The sequence below is a fragment of the Vicia villosa genome, linkage group LG7, assembly GCF_029867415.1.
Source record: "Vicia villosa cultivar HV-30 ecotype Madison, WI linkage group LG7, Vvil1.0, whole genome shotgun sequence".
NCBI classification, from domain to species: domain Eukaryota; kingdom Viridiplantae; phylum Streptophyta; class Magnoliopsida; order Fabales; family Fabaceae; genus Vicia; species Vicia villosa.
The window spans coordinates 23,664,967-23,688,811 of NC_081186.1; positions in this window are offsets into that span (position 1 = coordinate 23,664,967).

Sequence of the window (23,845 nt, forward strand, 5' to 3'; positions counted from 1 at the left end):
TAAAGTTAACATCCTTACCATTTTCATCTTTGTCCGAGTTTCCATTTGTGGGCATTGGAGTGTCAAATGACTTTGCATCTACCATTTCGTAGCATTTTAGAAACTCTTTCCAATACTTTGCTAGACACACAAACGTCACTTCTTTAATTTGTTTGTTTTGAAGTCTGTGAAAGTAATTTAACTCCCTCATTAACCTCATTTCAAACCTTCTTACATTATATCTTATAGCATGTAGTTAAGCCTTAGGTGATGTCTCTAAGAAGGTTGTTAATTGGATAGTACTTTGAAGACCTCCAGGCCAATGGTAGATCATCCATTTTATTTGGATTCTCATCATTCTCCTTTTCATTATCGTCATCTTCCTCCTCCTCCTCCTCCTCAGATTTAGTGTTTCAGGTTGATCAATTTCTTCTTCGGTATATTTGAGTATGTCTTCTAAAATACACATGTATCATGAAAGGAAATACCTTTCCCAACCTTTCTCGTGTAAGATTCATCAAAAGTAACATCCACAAACTCTTCATTAGTAAGTAATATTTTTTTATAAACTTTATAGTCTTTGCTTGATTTAGTTTATCCAAGAAAAAGCATGTAGATATTATTTACCCATTAAATATCACATGTAAATGGCTCATGCATAAATGGTTACGAAATGCAAATGTAAATGAATATTTTTCATGATTTGACACCAATAAACATGCATACACAATATGCAAACTTAAGATATTAACATTAAGGTATACATATGAGGATATTAAAATGAGGTCACTACAAACATATAAATTGAACCACACTTTAGTAATGGATAGATTTTTTTTTAAAATGAACACTCATGACATATATCACACATCAAGTATATAAAATACATCTAAGAAATAAACAAGTAAAAGAAATGACTTACTAGCAAAGCAAAAATTGAAACAATATAACCTCACATACGAAAGAGGAAGTAAGCATAAGCATTTCATGAGGAACTCTCGAACGAGATTTAAAACAAATGTAAACAGTGCAAAAAAAGCTTTTAGACGTCCATGTTCTTATAACTTTTATCTTTGTCAAAGTACCATATATCTTTCACCAATTTATGGATACTTTTTGTTGCTTCCTATGTCACAAAGTCCTTCTTCATTGCCACGAAGTCAATGAATTTGGAGATGTCACCTATCATATGCATTGAAATACCACAAATGAGAACCCATATTCTCTTTATAGAGCCAAGACATCTCTCCTGCAAAATCAACAAAAAATACTATGTATCCAATCTTCATTGGGTCCTTGAGGGTTAGTGATAGCATGGTTGCATCTAGGCAACCTTTGAAAGACATCTTTAGGAACCAAATGACTCCTAAATTCTCATTTTTCAATGTTATGACCTTTGTTGCAACAATAGTGACAAGTCAATTTATGATGAGATTTTCTTTTGTAGTTTGGATCCTTCTTGACAAAGTTATGCGTTTTACAACATTTATTTAAAGGTTTTCTAAATTTTGAAGGATCAAAGGCAAAAGCAATCTTTAGTTGTAGTGCCTATTCCAATTTAACTTTAAGAGTTTTAGACTCCTTTTTCCAATTTTGACAAATTTCACAACCGAACCGAGACCGTTCATCATCCTCTTTTCCAATAACTTGACTATCTAAAATAAATTTCTTTTGGGATTCTGTTAGACGATAAGGTGGGTCTAAAGGGGGGTGAATTGACCACCATTTTCAAAATTTACCAAATATTTGTGTTTAAAACTTTGTTGCCCCGGAAACTAAAAATCGTCTAAAACGGCCTTAGTTATTGGAAGCCGGATATGCGTGAACCAGTGGACAATCGATGAAATTGGATATTAAAATTTTACGAAATTATCAATTGTTAAAGTTGCACACTAGTGGTTATTACTCACAATGAACTATTTGTTAGAAATGGTGGCAAATGTTGTGTTTGGTATTTTGTCAAACACTTGGTGAGCAGTATGTTACCAGCTTTCAAATCTTCACGAAACACAAATTTTTCCACACACAAAAGCTTAAGAGAAATGCGATAACGAAAGAGAACAAGGCGTTTGTTTAGGGAGTCCCCCTTTTCGTCCTCGCGTAGGGTACGCCTGCCCCTAATTCCAAATGGAATTAGTTTAGTATGTATTGAATGTAAATTGTTTACAAGAGAAGAATTTACCAATCACTAACTACAATTATGCAGTAAAATTGAAATTAAACTCTCCTCTTCCCTTGATTCAAGTAGAACCAAGTGATTGTCGACGATCTTGATGAATCTCGACCCCGATCCTTCGTTCCCTATTCTCCAGTTGCTGTTAGCTTGTTGAGCGAATCACGGATCCCTCAAACCCTTAAGCACGGTTGGATAATTGTGAAGCGAAGCAATAGTCAAAAACCCCCAAATCACACTTGATCTTGGAGGACAAAACCCTAAGGTTTTATTCAAGAAAAACCCACGAACTCTCAACTCGAACAAGAACCGAATCTACTGTCGAACGTTATCAACTCACATTCTTCACCATAATTGATAAAGATTGTTATGTGTGATTATCAATCAATGAGTGAAAGGTTGAAGATGATGAGAGCTTTGTGTCTATTTTCACTTTTCTTGTTAACTACGAAATGATCAAAGAATCTATTTATATGTTCTCAAACACAAGGCACAAATAACATCAGCAAAAACCAATTTTTGGAGCGGTGAGTCGACCTCCCCCACTGAGAGAGTCGACCTATGCTAAGTCTGGGCGCATAATAATTGAAGAAAAATAGCTGGTACGTCGACCTACAGCAAGTGTGTGTCGACCTGAAGATGTTTGTGTGTCGACCTCAAGGTTGACCCGTAGTGTCCCGAGGCTGCATCAAAATTGTCATGTGTCGACCTGAAAGAGGCCATGCGTCAACGCATGATATTCTATGAAGAATCACCAAATGAGTTGACCTGAGGGTCGACCTGTAGCTACCCGAGGCACATCCAAATTGATATGCGTCGACCTATAGGATGCATGAGTCGACCTGAGTTTTCCAACTTTTCCATGAACCCCATTTTTCAATCAGTGTGTCGACCTACAGACAGAGTGAGTCGACCTATTCCTGAATTATTTCCAAAATTGCCATTTCTTGATGTTTCTTCTTGTTTCTTTTATTGGCACGTTGACTTGTGGGTTCACCAATATTGAGTAGCAAGTTTTATCATCGTTAAAACTCATTGTTGCCCTCACATACTCCCCATTTTCGATGATGGCAAAACTTGTCAACTTATCCTTATGAGTCAACCAAAGACACAAGACAACTCTTGCATCATCACTTCAAGAAGAATATACACGTGGAGATTTTTCCTCCCCCTGTCTTGGTGCACCCCTGAAATGGTCAGCTTTCAAATACCTTCTCCCCCTTTGACAACATCAAAAAGGAACCAAGAAACGCGTGAGAGAGAATACAATAGTCATTTATCTATGATCATAACATTTGCAATATGCATTCATAATCTCTAACTATCAATCACATAAAAGGATAGAAGAGAGGAAATTGAAGAAAGGGAGAATAACATAAGTAAAAAATAAAATATGAGCATAAGCTCGATGTCTTATCCTTACAAACAAACACAAAGTAGCAGCAAGGAATATCCAAACATAAGATTAAAAATAAACAAGCAAACATTGTTCACATAAGATGAAAATGACAAACAAATGGCATAGATAGACATGTATGGGTATTGAGTTTACCATTTTAAAGAGTCAAGCAAGGGATTTTAAGTTGAAACGATATTACCTTAGCATTAGGAGATATGAGTTTTCCCTCACATTGCATGAATATACAACTCTATACCTATTTACATCAACCGGCTTACCATGTTCATCCCGATCAAGATTGACAGCGGTAGGCATCGGGGTGTCAATAACCTTTGATTTTGTCATGTCAAAACGCTTGATTAGCTCTTGACAATACTAGGTTTGGCTTACAAAGGTACCTTCCTTTTAGTTGATTTATTTGAAGTCCAAGGAAGTAGTTTAATTCACCCATCATGCTCATTTCAAATTCTCCCTGCATAAGCTTAGAAAACTCCTTGACTAAAGTCATATTAGTAGACCCAAAAATAATTTCATCTACATAAATTTGAACTAGTATAGAGTGTTTTTCATGTCTCTTAATGAAGAGAGTTGTGTCTACTTTTCCTCTCGAAAAACCTTGTTTCATCAAAAAATTGCTAAGCCGCTCGTACCAAGCTCTAGGAGCTTGTTTAAGACCATACAAGGCACGCTGGAGCGGTGAGTCGACCTCCCCCACTGAGAGAGTCGACCTGTGCTAAGTCTGGGCGCAGAATAATTGAAGAAAAAGAACTGGTGTGTCGACCTACAGCAAGTGTGTGTCGACCTGAAGATGTTTGTGTGTCGACCTCAAGGTCGACATGTGGTGTCTCGAGGCTGCATCAAAATTGTCATGTGTCGACCTGAAAGAGGCCATGCGTCGACGCATGCTGTTCTATGAAGAATCACCAAATGAGTCGACCTGAGGTTCGACCTGTAGCTACCCGAGGCACACTCAAATTGACATGCATCGACCTATAGGATGCATGAGTTGACCTGCGTTTTCCAACTTTGCCATGAACCCCATTTTTCAGTCAGTGTGTCGACCTACAGACAGAGTGAGTCAACCTATTCCTGATTTATTTCCAAAATTGCCATTTATTGATGTTTCTTCTTGTTTCTTTTGTTGGCATGTTGACTTGTGGGTTCACCAATATTGAGTAGTAAGTTTTGTCATCGTTAAAACTCGTTATTGCCCTCATATAACTTCCATTTTATTTTTGATTTCTAAAACCTTAGCTTCTAATTTTGCAAAAGTTCTTTCATTTGAAGGAAGTTTATTGAAAGCCTCTACAACTACTTTATGTAGATTTTCAAATGCATTTTCTAATTTGAAATGAGACAACCTATCAACATGTTCATATTTAGAATGACTTACATTCTTTTTCTTCTTTTAACATTAACGAATCGAGAGACTAACATTTTCCCCTACTTTACTGTCACTTAAGATTTCATCACTTGATGAATCACTATCACTTTCCCAAGCAATAATAGCTCTTCTTGGCTTTCCAGGTTTATTGTGATGCCCTTTTTTCTTGTAATGGTCAAGAAATGGATAATATGGCTTATAATTACCGGCCTTGCCACAATTGTAACATGAGCCTTTTGATTTATCTTTCTTGTTGTCATCTTACCTTTAGGTTGTAGATTGTATTCTAAACATAATGAGTTTTTTGTCGAAGTTATTTACTCCATTCTTTCTAATGTAACGGTTGTGAATCTTGTTGTTAATTACGACAAAATTCAATATCAATTTGTGAGGCAAAGAAAAGTAGCAACCAGCATAAATGGTCTACAACAATAATAATTCGTACACAGATAATATAACAGAATAAGGCGAGAAAAAGACAAAGGTTTGTTTACCCAGTTCGATCAAACCATCTACTCTGGGGGAGAGAGCAGCTCTCCAATTCACTATACTCAGAAAGTTGTTACAAGAGATTACAAATGAGTTACAAGAAAATAGCCTTCATAGTTCCCAAAGAACAAACCCTATTTTCTACCCAAGTGTTTCCCAACGTCTTCAACTCTCAATATAAGAATCACTCAAAACCAAGGTGTTTAGAAGTATTTCCCAATCCCCTTAGATAACTCCAAAGGTTTCCCAAAAACCTTTGCCTTTCTAAGTTTTCTCTTGGAATTCCTTAAACCCTTATTCTCCCTTGTTGTTGTAAGCTCTAAGATTATCTCACTATAATAATAATAGAAGAGATACATATTTATAATAGCCAAAATCCAACAAATCCATACCAGATCCCAAAAATATCTCCTTAATTGTTAGAATAAAATATATTATTATAATCTTATAATATCTCTCAAATATTATAAATATTTTATAATATCTCTTAGACTATTATAAATATGAGCAGTGCTATATGGTGCGAAAATTTTCACCCCGAAATTTCACGAAGGGGCACATGCTCAGAAATTGGCTATACATTTGAAATATTGCTACTTAAAATTATTTTTTAATAAATAAAAGCTAGATAAGTGGCATGGTATGTAATGTATAATCATGGTTGCAATGTATCTCATCACTATTTTTTATGTGACTATTTTCATCTATTTTATATGGTTATTTTCATCTACTCTTTTAACTAGATAGCTAGTATTAGTATTAAAAAATGGTAGGAAATCTAATTGACATCTGTATCTATTGTCTTTTATTTTATGAGAGTATAGTCTTTGGCAATGATGATATTCATTAGTATATTTTGCATTCAAACACGATCGGTTCTACACTAAAGTGAAAGTGAGAATAATTGACATGTAACAATATTCGTATGGTTTTCACGAATTATTTTTCGTGCCATTAAGCATTTTCCTATAAATATATATCTTATAATATCTTTTAGACTATTATAAATATATCTTATAATATCTTTTAGAATATTATAAATATCTTATAATATCTTTTTCTATTAACTTATATGATCTTCAAATTAATATAAAATATTCTAACATTAATGAATGGATCAATGAACCGAACCGACCGAACCCGATACTGTAAATCACTCGAACTCGATTACTTTTCGGTTTTCTGAATTCTTGACAAACTCGAAATATGTTTTCTTTCTCTTCGTCAACAAAGATTTTAAGGCATATTCTAACAATCTCCACCTTGACTTTAAACCGTGTTGATACCAATTTAACAATCATCAACATTTCTGCTCTCTACTAAGTTGAAACTCTAATCAATAACCTTGATCAAGTTCAAACGACCCTTGAATCATGATCTCGCCACTAGCATCCACTTGTTTCCAATTACCATTTTATTCTTATGTAATTCAATAAGCCAACAAGTATGATTTTTCAACCACCCTAGACCTGTTTTCAAATGCCTCCCTGAAGGTTTTTCTTCTTTTATTTTGCAGTTCTACAGCCACATTAAAAACATAATATCCAAGGCTAGCATAACCATCCCTTTGAGATGCTACAATAACCCTCCTTACCTTATCATGATTCAAATGATAATCAGAGATCACTGTAACTGTTCCCTCACTACTACTAGTATCCATAGTAGAAAACTCCACCTCAAACTGAGTTTTCTCCATTATAGTTTCTACCAGGTTTCTCCCTTGGTTTTCACTATTCTCTCTCTGAAGAATTTCTCTACCAACCAAGTAAGTTGTTTTAACCTCAGCTCTTCCCCAAAAAATCAATAACAACTTAGCGGTAACATGCATTTTTATTCCTTAATTTCTGCAGGTAACATAGCAAGCGACTCCTTAACGCAGGTAAACTTGTTAGAACTATAACAAGTGATTCCTCTCCCATCCAAGATAATTACAAAGACTTACTAGAACTATAGTAAGTGGGTTACACCAACTACGAAGACTTACTAGAACTATAGTAAGTGGGTTATTAAACACTGCAAAAGCTTGCTAGCACTTGTCATACCCTAATTTTGACCCCCCTGAGATGTCACACCTCCAGACTTTTCATCAAATTCAAAACAACTACTCAAAGCAGTCACTTAGTCATCTGGCACTTAATCAAGGATATTCAGGAACAAAAGAGCTCAGGCAAAGGATCAATCAACAGGAGAATGGCCTCTAATACAATCACATAACTCAAATGATTCATTCATTTACCTATGATTGATTAGACACCAGACACCTAGACTCAGGTTTGCTCAGCTAGGGTTTTGAACCCATCAAGGACTAAAATCAGGGACCACATTTGGGAAACCCTAAAAAGACCCAGGGCATCACTCAAAGGCTTAAATCATCTTCAAATGATCCATATGACAATATCCACTGGGCATTTTACTTTAATTTAAGATCTACAGTCATCAATTTCATCTGGTCGACAATTAGGGTTTTTGACCTAATTCACCAAGATAGTTGACTTTTAATCAGGACATGGATCCAAAACTCAAAACATGACTCAAGAAATTCAATTAACTCAATATAATCCATTCACATCATTCATTTGAGGAGGAGAGTTTGATTCATCACAAAAGTCCAAGATTTCACTTCATTTGGAAAAAGTCAACTATGCAAGATCACCTTTGAATTTTAGGATGTTTTGGTCAAACCATGACTTTTAAGGATCAATATCATCAATATATGATTATTGAAGTCATTTGGCAAAAGAAATTCAAGAAAATTCATCAAGGATCAAAAAGTCAGGAATTATGGTTTTTAAGGGTACTTTGGGAACTCAAAATTTTGCTTACACACTCAAAAAACTCCCAAAATGAAAGTTGTAGATCTTGAAAAATAAAACAACATCTTAAAATGCAACTTTTTTCAAGAAATCAATCATTTAAGAGATTTGGGATTTGGAAGTTATAGGTTATAAAAACTTAGAAAAATTCTAAGTGTTTTTAACCTAGTTTTCTTCCAACTTTAGGCCTATTTTACACAAATTTCCCAAATGATTCTGAAGAAACCCCAAACTAATGAATTGAAGTACATGTTAAGGGCTTTCCAAATTGTGCTCGACCTTCTCCAAATTCATTTTGAGCTAGGAGTTATGATGGTTCAAAGTTGGGCTCATGGAGTAAAATTATAGGTCATGCCAAAGTTTGAAACTTGCAATTTTATGCAAATGCCTACACTATTTGATACCTCTAAACTTCAGAAACATTATGAGGGATAAGAGAGGATCAAATGCATCATTGCAAAGAGATTGAAGAATATTCAAAAATTCAATGCCATGTGATTAAGTAATCATTACAAAATGGAATATTAGTGAATCATCAAGGAATCTTCTCCTAAGCCAATTGGAAGCCATTCTGCATCCGAATTGTCCCTTATGATCAGAAGAGATCAATGGTTGGGGAGCTAACACGAAAACACCATCATTGCATCTTGAAGATTCCTTGAATTTCTTCATGGCCAAGAAAACAAAACTCCCTCATTAAGCAAGCTTACTATCTCCAATTGCTCAGAGCCTTTTGCCTATAAATACAAGTGCATACTTCAGTAATAAAAGAAACCAAAGCAACAGAAATCTTGCTTTCTCTCTTCTCTTCTTATACTTAGGTTTTTCAAAGGTTCTTTGGCAAGAAGACTCGGATTCTTCAAACCAAAGCTCTTCCTTTGAAAGTAAGTATTCAAACACATCAAGGGAGGTATTTAGAGATGATCCAAACATCTAGAACACTTATGTACGTGGAGAATCATCATCTTCACCTCTCACTTGGAGCTGCATCAGTTGGGGTCGAGCAGGGAGTTTTGGGCAGTTTCAACCCAAGCCAAGCATCTCAACACCTTCCTGAGGGGTCACTGAAGCTATCTGGATCATTGCAACAACTCTGTAGCACACTTTGATCAGAGCTCAACCTCCATTTTTGAGGTAAGTTTCATGAACTTCAAACTCCATAATTCACGCATGATAAATTAAAAATGAAGTTACCAGTTGGTTTCTGCACCTTTAAGGATCATTAACCCTCAATCAATTGCATCATATCATGCATATAAAGTATTTCATGTTAATTTCCAGTTTTAGGGTTCTTAGTGTTCATGCGTGCGAATTTTGAATTACAATGAAAATAAATGAAATCAAAGGATACCATCATGATCCTTTTTAAAAAACGAGCAAAATCCATGTTTACATCTTTGAGTTTGGTTGAGAAACGAGTGAGATAGAAAATTCAAAAGTTATGGAAGCTTGAGGTTGAAGATGAAGATGGTGGCGCCATTTTTCAAATTTCCCAGAAACGAGTTTATTTTATTTTTAATAGTAGGTGTTTCATTTATGAATTCATCGTAGTGTCCCATTGGTTACAGAGCGTGTCCAAAAGCCTTGCCTTGCCTTAGGTCTGGGGTTCGATCCCCCCCTCAGACCTTTTGTTCATTTTATTTTTCAAACCACTTTTATGTTTTATGTTTTGCTTTCACATATAATCATATGGATGCCTTTCCTAAATAGGCCACGCGCGTGTCCCAGTTGGTATTTATTTTGCTTGGTAACCTATAGGGCGTGGGTTCAACCCTTGGCAAGACCAAACCTTTTTTTTATCACTATTTTCTTTCATTTTTATTTACAAACTTCATATAATTGATTTACTTATCAAATTAAATCATTTCCTCTTGATTTTTTACACACTCTTCATTTAATATATCTATTTTATGAATAATAAAAAAAATCACAAAAATATATATTATTTTTAATATATTTTAATTAGGTTTAAAATTATATGTTTTAAGTATGTTTGATACTTTTAAATATAGTTTTCTCTTGATTTTCAAAACCTAATTTCTTGTAAATATTCTTGTGATAAAACCTTAATCATTTATGACTTAATTAGGTATATACTTTGTCTTTACCCTAATTAAGTTGACTTTTGGCAATATTTGAAACTGTTTTCAAACTCCGATTTAAACCGACGATCGAGGTTTTCAGACAACAAAACCTTGTATCACTTCAAATCATTTTCAAACAACTGTTTCTTATAAACAGTAAATCATTTTCTTTGGGCCTCTAATAAAGTGTAAGTCCCATCCCTTTTTCTTTCTTATATTCAATTTCATTTTCAATCAACTGTTTTCATCACAGTAATCATTTCAAATAATCAATCAACTATTTTCACAACAGTAATCATTTCAAATCATTTTCAACTGTTTTTCATAAACAGTAAATCATTTTCTTTGGGCCTCTAATAGAGTGTAAGTCCCAACCCCTTTTTGTTTTCTTAGTTTGTTTTCAAAAATTGTATTTACAAAATCTTCTTTTTGTTTTCAAAACATTTTTCTGGTATTTGAAGGGCATTATTCCCGGTGAAACTCTTCAGATACCTATGTGACCTTTGTCCATCTTCACTTCTTCTGTTTTCAAAAAACCTTTAACTGTTTATCATAAATATTCAACTGTTATCAATAAAACAACAAAAATTGCTGGTAAGGCTTTGTACATACATCTTCAAAGGCCTCCACTCCATCCAGGTTAGGCTTTACAAGCTTTCAATTTACAATCTTTATTTAAAATTACTGTCAAATATAAACTGTTTATATATTGTTTAAAACTACGTCTGAGTATAAACCTTAGGACAGTTAAACTATATATATATATATATATTATATGACTATGGCCTAGGATTGAGAATGTCTTCCCGGTGAAGGCTCTTTCCTAATTAGAGATCTTTAGTTCAAACCCTCAAGATGAATTATTCCCGGTGAAACATCTTGAAAAAGCCTTAGAACCCAAAATAGGATACATCCATCCAAGAGGAATTATTCCCGGTGAAACCTCTTACCCATTTTGCCTAGAGCCAAATTATGTTCAAAACCACATAGCTTTCTCTTGTGCTATAACAAGGACCCTCGATTAGCCTCCTCTTGGGCTTTGTACAAGGACCCACAGGCTTCTTAAAAGCATTCCCAACTTCCTCTTGAGCTTGTATACAAAGACCCATCAGGTTTCTTATAAACATAGGAATAGGTCTTTAGTCACCTTTTAGCCTATCCTGGTGAGTTTCTTCCATTCTTTAAACCAAACTTTAAACAAGCTAAGAATGTCTCAATCTCACATTGAGTCCACTTTTTGGAATGAGAGCATGGACAGTCTCTGTCACCCTTATCTTCATTAATCTTCCTTAGCAGAGTCTAGGATCCATAGTTGTCTATCCTTAGTCAGTGTCAGCCTTAATCTTGGGCTTTAAACAAGAAGTCTCAACTAGATAAACTTTCTGCCATAAAAAACCCCTGGAAAGGGTTAGCCTCCAAAATCACTCCTTTAAATCCAAATTCCCTGGAAAGGGTTAGCTTCCAAAAATTAAACTTTCAAAAGATTAAACTCTCCGGTAGAGTAAAACCCTTGAAAAGGGTCAGCCTCCAAAATCAGTCCTTCAAAGTCATAATTCCCTGGAAAGGGTTAGCTTCCAAAAAATTGAACTTTTAAAAGATAAATCTCACTTAAAGTCAACCTCAGTCAATAAAAAGTTAAGTCCTCAGTAGAGTCTACTTTAGGTCAATCATTCAAATAAATCCCCCAGTAAAGTTAATCTTCCAACCTGGGTCTTTCATTCCACAAAAGCACATACTCCTCTTAGAGTCAAAACCCTATTCATAGATATTCCCTTAGAAAGTCAGCCACAACCTTGGGCTTCGTACAAGGCAGATAATAGAGTCTCCCCAGTGAGTCCTTCATCATCAAGTAGCCACAACCTTGGGCTTTGTACAAGGCAGATAAACCACATTTCCTGTGTCAAAGATTCCTAACCTCTAGGATCTTTTCCCCATAGAGTCATCCATACTCAGTTTCCTCAACAGTCAGCCACAACCTTGGGCTTCATACAAGGCAGAAAATAATGACTTCCCTAGCTAGAGTCCGCCACAACCTTGGGCTTTGTACAAGGCAGAAAACAATGTTTCCCATATTCAGAGTCATATGTATATATATGTTCCCCAATTAAGAGTCATCCACAATTCTGGGCTTTGTACAGAACACCAAATAAAATCCATCAAAATAAACACTCTCAAACTAGAGTCAGCCTCAATTCTGGGATTTGTACAGAACACCATAACCTTTTAGTTTAAGTTAATCCCCAGTGGAGTCATCTCCCAGAGTCAATAAAATCAATCAATAAAAAAAAGCCTCAAGCTTGGGCCTCATACAAGCCAGCTAAAGTCAAATCTTTTATACAGTAGATAGATGTAGCTTATCTCTATAGAGAGATCTTTCTCCTATCTCACCACATTCAAACAAATAAACATTACATTACATTTTAATTTTAATCAGTCTCCCATTTAGGATTTTGAAAGGCATGCTCTGTCAGTAAACCCATGCATGTGGTAACTTTCCCTAATTTGGTTGAGCACCTTTCTTTCATTCAAGACGCAGTTGACTGGTATACTTGCACATACACAAGTAAGGTCCCCCTCTTGAATGAAATGAAATCAGTTATTCTGTCACTCTTTTAATGTTTGTGGTGGAATAGTAGAAATACCTCTCTGTAAAGATGATTTCATTTTTCTTTACTGTAAACAGAGATTTAATTCAAGCTTCAACCTTGAGCTTTAAGCAAGGCACAAAAATAATTAATTTCCCTAATTAGTTCTCCGAACTATAAAAAGCTCTGACTTCCATTAGGGATATCTAGGCATGAGGTTCACGAGGAATCTCAGTGAGCTAATAAAATACCAAAAATAGTCAGTCAGTCTGTCTGTCTTTCTTTTTAATTCAATTCAATTCCTTCTCCTAATACAAAGGAGAAACTTTCCCAATCAATAAGAAACAAACACAAACACATAGACACAGAGAAGGTTCCCATAGAGTACTAGGACACGTAGGGTGCTTAACACCTTCCCTATGTATAACCGACCTCCCGGACTCCAGAATTTCTAGTCTAGGTGAATCCCCACACTTAGCAAACTCCTAGGGTTTATTTGAGATCTTTTTCCCCTTCCTCTTTCGTAGGATAATTAAAAAGTTCGTGTGATATCGTAGGAAGAACTGAAACAAAATTCGTCCCGCCACGGGTGCATTCTCCTTCCAAATTTCGCGTGAAGGGTCTAGCGTGCCGTCCTCCCAAGTGAAACGGGAAGGTAAAGAAAACATCACCACAACACTATAGCAAGTTAATTATCTTCTACACAACAAACGGCGAACCCTCACTATTGCTAGCTACGTTTATTCATCACGTTAGTCCCTCGGCAGTGATCTCCTTCAAATCTTCTTGCTAATTAATATCATCTTCGGCAGCAAATAGGGATTTATTTTCCCTGATCACAGATTGTTATACGGAGTCACTAATGCGCTTCAACCACATAGTGGTGTCCATACATCTCTCGTCCTTTCCAGGAACTTTGGTGTAGGTAAGCTGGCATAGCAAGTGAACTATGTTACAAAAGGGTTTTACGACAAGGTTCTACAAAGGGTTTTACGAAGGGTTTTACAAAGGGTTTTACAAAAGGTTTTTACAAAAGGGTTTTACGATAAGGATCTACAAAGGGTTTTACAACAGGGCTTTACAAAGGGTTCCTCAATTGGGTTTATTCATCACGTTAGTCCCTCGGCAGTGATCTCCTTCAAAAATACAAAGGGTTTTACAAAGGGTTTTTCAAAAGGGTTTTACGATAAGGGTTTTATAACAGGGTTTTACAAAGGGTTCCTCAATTGGGTTTATTCATCACGTTAGTCCCTCGGCAGTGATCTTCTCCAAAACTTCACCGGTAACAAACAAGGGTTTTATTTTTTCTTCTTTTCCAAAGCTACTAACATACTTCAACTAACATAGCTAATAGTCATGAATCATTCAATTACATACCTCATTCATACATAGTGTGTCATACCCCAAAATTTGCCCATCTTATTTCTCTTAACAAACTCAAATCAAGGTACAAAGCTCAAAGACATCTCTCCTAAACAAAGGCTCAAGAAACTAGGGTTTGTGTTGTTCTGAAGAAAATCAATGGACCAAAAGCTCCAAGGCATCTCATATGGTCTATGATATTCCAAACTACCTCCATAACAAAATTCAGGGCCCAAGTCAAAAGATTGATCACTCAATTGCTTAGAAAGTCAACAGTCGACTAGTTTGACCTAAAAGTCAACTATGGTCAAAGTACAGTCAAAACTCCTGATTTTTTGTCAACATCCTTATATTGAAGTATCATTCGCCATTTTATCAAGAATTGATCATGGTTCATCAAGGAAAGATCAGAAATCAACAATTTCAAAAGTTTCTAAATTAGGGTTTTCATAGGAAAAGTCAACTGAACTTTGACCAGCCATAACTCCTACATGGAACATCAGAAATTTTCCATCCAAAGCTCATTTTGAAGGAAATTGAGTTCTCTACAATTCTGTCTCTCACAAGCCAAGTCTAAAAATACTTCATTTAAGAGATATGGATCAAAACATTATAGGTCCTTTTCAAAAGTCAACCAAAGTCATCTTTTTCAAAAGAGCACACAAGGAGCATGGAAAATTATTTTGACATGGGACCAAAAACATTGGTTAGAGGACTCTTTAAGGTTTCTAAAAAGTCCTAGAACTCCTCCAGACCTCAAAAATTGAGAGAGATAGGTCTTGTCAAAGTTGGACCATTTTGAAGGGAAAAATGTGAAGAAAAAGGATTCAAAATGAATATTTTTACAAAGAGGCCCAAGTTTTTATGATCCAAGCTTGATCCACAAGTCATCCAAGGCCCCAAGTTTAATTACCACAAATTTTTAAGATTTATTTAATTTTATATGGATTTTCATTCATTTAAAATTAATATAATTCAAAAAAAAATTCAAAGTAAATATCAAAGATTTGATTTCTCCTCAATTTCAATCATCATTAATTATAAAAATACTCAATATTCAGTGCCAAATTAGTGATGAAAGAAATTGGATTGAGAGAGATTGAAATTGGTCTAAAATAGAAACATATATGAATCAAATTTTCTCAATTTACAAATCAATGATTGGATTGGATTTTGTTCAAGTTTGTTGTCCTAAACTCCTCTCTTATATAAACACAACCAATAGCAAGCCCTAGCACACAAAAATTTTCTGCAGAAGAACCCTAAATCCGAGCACAAAAATTCAAGGAAATTCCAAACTTGAATTCTGAGTTAGAGGCCAATTCGAGGTGATCCATTGATCCAAACAGTTGCCTCAAGTCTCCCTGAAGCTAACTGGACCATTGTACGAGAACAACACCTCCAGAAATCTCCCTAATTGCTCACGGTTTGCGCTTTTTTAAATTGCTTCGATTCCAATAATTTGTGCATTATCATTGAATTTCGTCTGCATATTCATGATCACATTCCTGTTCTTATGGATTCTGGAGGTTTAATTGCGTTTTCATGCTTTATTATACGATATGCCATAGCTAGGGTTTTAAGAATCGAAAGAGGGCTTTTACACTGAGGTAAAATTAGACCAAAACTCTTGTACTAATGGATTCGTGATCTCTGGATGATCACGTTGGTATATTCGCGAAATATTTTTGTTGCGTGTTGGGCTCCTTTTGATTTCAACAGATGTAAAAGATAAGGGCTTTCGTAGCGTCTCCAGAAAAGGCGTTGTAAAAAACTCTGTTGCAGAAATTTGGTGAGGACGGCGAGACGTGGCGTCGTCTGGTTGGCCAGTTTCAAATTGTTTTTGGCGCGCGCGTGTATAGTGGAGACATCAGATCTGATGCGTCTCAGTCCACGTATTACCATGTGCCCTCATCATTCCAGCCGTCAGATGCACATCCTCCCAGATCCAATGGACCCAAGCCTGCAGGTGCATCATTAATCTCACGCGTGCGCCACATAGGATAAAAAGTTAATATTTTTGCAAATTTTTTTATTTTTAATTACATGATCCTATATTTATTTATTTAATATATATATATATATATATATATATATATATATATATATATATATGTATATATATATATATATAAATGTTTATGTGTTTATATTTTTTAATAACAATTTTTTTAACAAACTTATTTTTTCCTAATCCTCTTTTTCTTTTATAGAATTTATTTTAATTATGTTATTTAAATTAAATTGACTTTATTTATTCAAATAATTTTTTATAAAATTATAATTATTTGCTTTTAATTAATAAAAAAATTATGGTAAGGGCATATATTTAATCGATATTTACCGATTTAATTAATTAGGTTGAAAAATCAATAATTAATTAAATCGATTATTTATTTTGTTAATTTTATTCGTACCCTAATCAGGGTTTACGAAGATCACACCTACGCTAAGAAATTTTTTGTTTATTTGTGCAGTTTCAGGGTTAGCATCAGGGTTTCCTCCGACTACTAACCATGTCGGATCAAAAGCTAAGTCCTATTCTCTATTCATTTTAAATATTTATTTATTCTCTATTCATTTTAAATATTTATTTATTCTCTATTCATTTTAAATATTTATTTTATTTTGCCTCTTTCTATCAAATTAGGGTTAGCCCTAATGGTTATTGAACTAGTCATACACTCATCCCTTCGTGTTTATTTTTCCTTTTCCAATTTTCAGGGTTAGCCTACCAGTCAAAGCTCGAATGTTCGGTAACCCTGACATTCATCTTTTTATTTTCTTTTGATTATTACTTGTGGCAGATCTATTGCACTGTTGGTTCTGTTATTTCTCTTTTCCCCATCCCCATAATATTTTTGTATCTGCTCCGAGGTTGTATTGTGTGGCCTTGAAGGCACTTAAATCTGTTATATTATATTATTGTGTGGTTAGTAACTTAGGGAGTGGTAACCCTGAATTGAATTAGAATCACTTAAATTACAAGATAATATAACTGAATCCAATCACGTGATTGATGCACCCACACACCTTTTGGGGTAACCTCTTTTGTTGCCTTGTTGCCTGTTACCTGTTGCCTTGTGTTTTAAACGCAGAATAGCCAAGTCCCTCGAATACGAGGATACCTCAGCGATGTTGCCCTCGGTTCATTCAAAGGTCATAAGTACCTAATGATGCTGCATTTGATTCGCCAAATATGACATCGTCCCTCGAAGTTGCCTACGAAGCGCTGAGGTGTCCTCTGGTTGCGTAAACGAAGGGCTATTCTGATCATTCCCTTAGACTACTTGCCCCCCTATGGCATGGGACAGTCTTGTGGCGAATGATAATTCGACGACCCTTCAACCTCCAAATCAAAGGACTTCCTTACCCTCTTATGGTAGGGATAGCCCTGAAAGGCTATAAAGAACATTTTTCATCTAATCAGGTAATTTCTCCTAGTTGCCTTGCTCTGGCTTAAATCTTTTTCTACCCTCTTCTCAAAAACTTTCAAAAAGCTACGCTTATTTACAAGCTAAAGTCTTATTTCTTTTCTACACTTTTTTCTTTCAAAAGAGCAAAGCAATTAAGAGCCCATGGAAAACCATGGATGCAAAGGGTGCCTTACACCTTCCCTTTGCATAAATTACCCCCCGAACTCAGTTTTTATTTAAAAGGTTTTTCCTGTTCTTTTAGCCTTTCTGATAATTTGGATAAAATAAAAGTCGGTGGCGACTCTTGCTTACCGCGACATTTCGATAAAGTCAGTTCACCGTATTACATAGTGCATATACATACATTGCTCTCATTTATTTTGAGAAGCTCACTGCTTCATACATCATGACATTTCCTAAAAATAAGTTTTCCTTTTCAGGCCATGCTATAATCAAAGCACAGGATTCCTTCTGAAAAGCACTTGCTTCACATTAGGATAAGGTATTTACCTTGGATGGCATCTTTAAGCCCATCTCCTACGAAACTTCATCCCAACAAGTGCAAATTTCAGGGTATTCAGTATTCAATCCTTTTCTACCTTTAGATCACGATAGGCATGCGTGCCTATCTGACTCTTCAAGTTTAAGAAGATTGAACAGGGGCAGTTGTCATACCCCAAAATTTTCCCGATCAAATATACGTCTATTAATTCATCAGGGGTATTAAAATATGGGGTTTAACATCTCTATTGTTAAACCCATTCTCTTATAAACCATTTTTTTCAATTAAAAAAGGGGGTGTAATTAACAGGTATTTTAGGGGGATTTTTAAATATAATTTAATTGATTTTATCTTATAAGCAATTTAATTGATGTGGTGTTTATTTAGTTTTTTTTATATAGATTATTATGCTCATTATTTGTTATTATTAATATAATTATTAAAGTAACTATAGGAGTATTGTGTTATATAATTATTATTAGATTAAGGTTTATTGAAATTTTTAGGTTTTATTAATCAATTGGGCCATAATGATTTAGGTAGTCAATTAAGCCATAGGTCCATTGGGTGTAGAAAACCCTAATTTGACTAATATAAATAGACCATTTTTGTACCCATTAGGGGAGGCCAATTTTTTCCATTCACGTATATACTCTCCTACTGTTCTAATAAGCACCACTATGCCGTCTTCACAAACAACTCATTCACCAAGTCACAATACTCTTGTACATATTTTCTAACACATAAGTCAAATTCTTTCCAACCATGTACTAACAATTTCACCCAAATTTTCAACCTTATGCCAAGTAAAATCCCTTGTTTCTTCTTCTTATTATTATTTTTGAGTAAACTACTCCCTAACATATAAACATATACCCTGCAACATGCTCTGACATCCCTAATATTTCGCAAACCTTCATGAACCAAAACCCACAAAAAGACCATGACAACTCAAACAACAAATTCAATAATTTAAATCCAAGAACTTGAATCAAAGGAGCAGAAAGAATGAAACCAATTGCAGCAATGTTTTTCTTCTTTTTGCAGAGTAAAAGAACTGAAAAGCTGAGGCACGTCAGGTGAATCCCCTCCGCGTCGGAGATATCTCTGTGCTCACCAGCAACCATCACGGGAATTTCATTCGGCCATTAGCCGCATCGCGCGTTGATCCATCCGTCCAACCCCTCGTCGGTTTTCAACATCAACATCTTCACGCCACAAATTCAAAGATCACACAACAATGGCATTGCAGAAGATGAAGAAACAACAACATTAACATAAATTTCATTTAAATTCCAAAATTCATAGAATTAACAACCACAACATTTGTTTTATTTTTGCAGCAAACGGAAAGAAAAACAGAATGAAGAGAAGTCGATGAAAGATTGAAGATATGTGGTATCGTCTCGAAGCCATATGGGATATTCTCCGACCAACGTTGACAGCGAATCTCCACCGCAACTATGAGGCAGCCACGCACATCTCTTCGTCGCAGATGTTCGACCCGCAGAACCGTTAAAGATCATCGCACTGATCCAGCCTCCGTGCACCACCGTATACCACCAATCGGAACCCTTCCACCGACCGTACATCCCCTCTGAGTCAAATCAGCCACCGCGATCAAGCCACCACTACCCCGATCCGAACCGCGTCTCTATGCGCGATATACAAACAACAACAAACACAACCAGACCATCACGAAAATCGACGGCAACTCATCAGCAAAATCGCTGCACCACCGAATCCGGCCGCAATCCGACCACCACACGCACAACACCGACGTCAACACCATCTCAGCCTCCTCCGACAACCACGAAATATCAGATCGGTAATCTTTTTGTTGTTGTCTTATTGCTATTCGATGTTGAACTTTTATTGTGTTGTATCAATTTAGTGTTGTTTTGAATTTGAGGAATTTATAAGCTGCTGATTTGTTTCAATTTTGAGAGAGGAAGAACAGTGTCGAAGAAGAGAGTTCCATATATAGGAGATAAGTGAAGAAAGACACTTTCTCTCTCTGTATACTGTATAGTGTGCTATATCTTTTGTTTTTATCTTAAGTTTCAATTGATACTTGTCACTGTTTAATTAGTTGGGATTAAAGAGTTTTGAAAAGTCAAAATTTAGTTGGCTTTAGGAATTTATGAAGAAAAATGGGGGCTACCTCCATCACCGATTCACTAGGTTGCACTATTTTTTTTTTTAATTTTGATTTCTACTATTAATATAATTATTATTATTATTTCTTATTAAAATTTTGTTTGATATCTAACCTAACAAAGTGTCATACGTGACATTACTAGTAGCTATTAGGTATGATCTTTTTGTTTATTATTTATTAAGTTATTATCTTTTTATTTTTATAACTTGTCATTTAATTTAATTAGTTTATTTCATTTTGTAATATCTAATCCAAAAAAAAAACAAAATTAATTGGCTAACGGTTGTAATCGAATCAATCGATTATGATAATTAGTAACAAAGTCGATACCTGTTAATTTGTTAATTATATTGATCAAAGCTATTGATCAACGCAATTAACAATACTAAAACTTCAAAACAGTTCAATTTACTAAAGGTTTTAATCAATTCAATTGGTTACGATGATTAGTAATCTTTCACTAATTTATTAATCGTTTTAATCAACTCAATTGATTGCGATGGTTAATAATAAAATAATTCAATTCCCAAAACTATTCAAATAATTTAATAAAACACATCAATTTGGTAACGGTGATAATCGAATCAATCGATCAGAATAATTAGCAATTCTTTATTTAATTTGTTAATTATGGTGATCAAACCTATTGATCATCGCGATTAATAGAGCATATTACAAGCAGGGTTGTACGCCACATCAAAACACAAATCCCTTTCAAAACTACGATAAGGTAATTCAAAATACCTTACTACGAATTTCATAACTACGATAAGGTAATTCAAAATACCTTCAATCCACCTCATACTAATTCTAAGGCATACAACCCTGCCCCGAACTACGTAGACTCTGATCGTCCATAAGGAGGTACGTAGGCACTTGGCAACAAGGCGAGTCCCCTTCCCCAAAATCTCACTTTTCACCCTATTCATTTTCTTAGCTATAAACCCTAAACTTTAACATTTTTTCGTCACAAACCTTTGCCTTACGATTAAAACCTTAGGAAAGGGTTAAGGGTGCCTAACACCTTCCCTTGACCTGAATATAATAACTTACCCAGAATTCTCTATAACTTCGTAAGGTTTCCTATTCGCCCTGGCAGAATAGGTGGAGACTCTAAATTCTATTTTTTAGGGCAGGTTTCTACAGCTGGCGACTTTGCTGGGGATGCACTAATGGTGAATTATTATGCTCCTAGGTTTTGGCAGGGTTTAGGTTTTTGGTTAATTATTTAGGTTTTTGGTTAATTATTAGGGTTTGACTAATTTGCCAGGGTTAGGGTTTTGGATTAGGATTTAGGTTTTTTTCTTTTCTTTATTTAAATTTTTATTTATTTATTTATTTACAATTTCATTTATTTACAGCAATATTTGTTTATTTGAATATTTGTTGTTATTACATTTTGGGCTATATATAAATTGTGGTTAAAACCTACGTGTGGGAATTATCCTTAAGACCAGGGGGGACTTGCATCGCCTACGAGTCTTATTAATAATTCCACTCAGAGTGGGTTGAATATCCGAAAATGTCCAAAACGAGGCTTGACTTTGTTGAGGGTAGGACTTGGTATTTGGCTGATCTCTCTGAGAACCTACCCCTGAAACTCGAACCTCATGGGCAAATGAGTTGTTCTAAAATCCAAAGAGACAAAAAGTCTCGGAGGCTACGAACGGCCCCATGAGACCCTTGTTAGAACATACCCATGGGAAGGGTAGACTCCCTAAGCCGTCATGCCGAACCTATGAACTTAGGACTTTTATGCTTGGGTGCTTATTATATGTTTGCGATTTATATACTGCGAATATATGTGTTTTAATATTGCAGGTCTTTCTACGCGTTCCCTAGCCTGTAGGGATTCTATTTCAAAGATCATGCCCTTCCTACGAAGGACGTCTCCATTTGCGCACGTCAATTGGCCTTTCAGTGGTCATGAGACCTAGTGGCTGTCTTGAACAGTCACCCTGGGCCTACATCTACGCACTCCCTAGCCGGTAGGGATTTTACTTCTAAGGTCGCATTCTTCACATGAGGGGCAAATTAGTTAGCATGCGTCGATTGGCCTCTCGATGGCCATGAGATCTAGTGACTGTCTTGAACGGTCACCCCATGCTTGCTCTCGCGCACCCCCTAATTTGTAGGGTTTGGATTTCCATATATGCATCTTTCATCCCTAGCCTGTAGGGATTTTACTTCGTCCAATATCGTCCTTAGATAGGTTGTGTTCCGCATAGAGAACCTTCCCATGAGGGACAACTTCGTAAGTGCACGTCGAACGGCCTCTCGATGGCCATGAGATTTAGTGACTGTCTTGAACGGTCACCAGCTGCTACCTTTTGCATACTCCCTAATATAAGGGACTCCCATTGGCGCGTCATAACATCTAGCTTGGAAGGATTTCACTAGGATCTAATGTCGCATAGGCTATCCTTAGGGTTATATCGGTGGCACGTCTGCATTGCACTGCATATAAGGAGTCACCATATACGCAAAGAAAAAAGAGAAGGAGTATTTTGCATACGCATGCATTTGCATTTTCATGCATTCATACATTTACATTTGCATTCATACTTTCTCTCGTATCCGTACTTACAGTGCTAGCCGGTCTCCCGAGACTCACGATGAAAATCAAAAGGATCATAAACTATGGAGAAAGGAGGATAAATTATTGGGAATGAGCTTGGTCTTGCAAAGAAAAAAAGGGATGCCTTTCGCCATGCCAGCTACATGTCCATGCCTTTTCGTAACAGGATTGTAAATACAACAAAGGTTATCATCGAGCAAGGATTAGTTCCACAAAGAAGTTCCCCCATAGATACACTCAATAGGTATCTAGTCATAAAGGGGTTCATCTTAGAACATAGCAAGGCTTACAAAGACGCTCTTCGATAACTTCGGGGGTAAGGGTCAGTCCAACTGGGGCAATACCCTGAACGAAGATGCACATTTACGATGGAGGGAAGGCGACATATGTTAGCTCCCCACCAAGGGGCAAAAGGGTCATAGGTTTTCTTTATCAATTTACAAACTCTGAAGGTTGCGAACGGTGTGATACTACCCTTAGAAAAAGCAAAAGAGGTTCATTCAAAGGAAACTCATGAAGTTCCAAAACGAAGAAAACCCACCGCTAACAATTTATCCTCGACAGGTTTGACGTGCCAAGGAAAATTCGAGGTTACCCTTTACTTCTACAAGTCTAGGAACTAAGGAGTAAAACAAGGTCAACGGATTTACAAAGGAGATTGTCCCTAGGATCAATAGGTTTCGTCATGCTCAGAATTTCAACCCCTACGATCGCTAAGTGTTACTCAGGATAAAAGTTGTACCTTCGGATTAACAATTCTAATGGGATAACCATGCAGGTTTTGGAGTCAATTCATTCGCTCACTACTACGACTTTCCACTCGCACACTTCTATTCTATTTTTAATTTCAAATTTCGGACTATTAACAAACATAAAGGAGAATGACGAATACAAATAACTAAATCTCGCTAAACGTATGC